This window comes from Otolemur garnettii, unplaced genomic scaffold, assembly GCF_000181295.1.
Source record: "Otolemur garnettii isolate 467f Iridium unplaced genomic scaffold, OtoGar3 scaffold00050, whole genome shotgun sequence".
Lineage (NCBI taxonomy): Eukaryota > Metazoa > Chordata > Mammalia > Primates > Galagidae > Otolemur > Otolemur garnettii.
This window is the reverse complement of record NW_003852445.1, coordinates 8,234,825-8,235,963: the sequence shown is the minus strand read 5'-3', so window position 1 is coordinate 8,235,963 and position 1,139 is coordinate 8,234,825.

Here is a 1,139-nt window from a genome sequence, read left to right as displayed (position 1 = left end):
TAGTCCCAGCTACTTAGGAGGCTGGAGTAAAAGAATTGCTTGAGCCCTAGAGTTTGAGGTTGCTGTGAGCTATGATGATGCCATGGCACTCAACCCCAGATCTACAGAATGTGACTCTGTCTCAAAAAGAAAGAAAGAAAGAAACAAAAAAGGTAGGGAGGAGATGGGAGGAAAATATGTTTAGTTTTGGACGTATGACATTTGAGATGCTGGTGGTATTGCCACAGCTAGAAATGCTACATGAGGCTTGGCGCCTGTAGCTCAAGCAGCTAAGGTGCCAGCCACATACACCTGAGCTGGTGGGTTGGAATCCAGCTGGGCCTGCCAAACAACAGTGACAGCTACAACCAAAAAATGGCCAGGCATTGTGGCGGATGCCTGTAGTCCCAGCTACTTGGGAGGTTGAGGCAAGAGAATCGCTTGAGTCCAGGAGTTGGAGGTTGCTGTGAGCTGTGATGCCACAGCACTCTACCCAGGGCAACAGCTTGAGACTTTGTCTCAAAAGAAAAAAAAAAAGAAATGCTACAAGAAGTTGGAAATAGCCCAGGTGGGGAGGAGGCTTGGGCCTGTAATCATAGCACTCTGGGAAGTTGAGGTGGGTAGATCGCTTAAGCTCATCATGACTTTGAGACCAATGTGAGAAAGAGTAAGACTCCCATCTCTACTAAAAATAGAAAAAATAGCCAGGCATTGTGCTGGATGCCTGTAATTCCAGCTGCTTGATGGGCTGAGGCAGGAAGATGGCTTGAACACAGGAGTTTGAGGTTGGTATAAGTTAAAATGCTACAGCATTCTACCCAGAGCAACAGAGTGAGACTCTTGTCTGAAAAAAAAAGCTGGAAATGTATAATGTATGCTGGGACTTAGAAAAGTAAGTTATCACGGCTCAGCGCCTGTGGCTCAAGCGGCTAAGGCACCAGCCACATACACTTAAGCTGGCAGGTTCAAATCCAGCCTGGGGCCACCAAACAACGTTAGCTACAACCAAAAAATAGCCAGGTGTTGTGGCAGGTGCCGGTAGTCCCAGCTACTTGGGAGGTGGAAGCAGGAGAATCTCTTGAGCCCAGGAGTTGGAGGTTGCTGTGAGCTGCGATGCTATGGCACTCTACCCAGGGTGACAGCTTGAGGCTCTGTCTCAA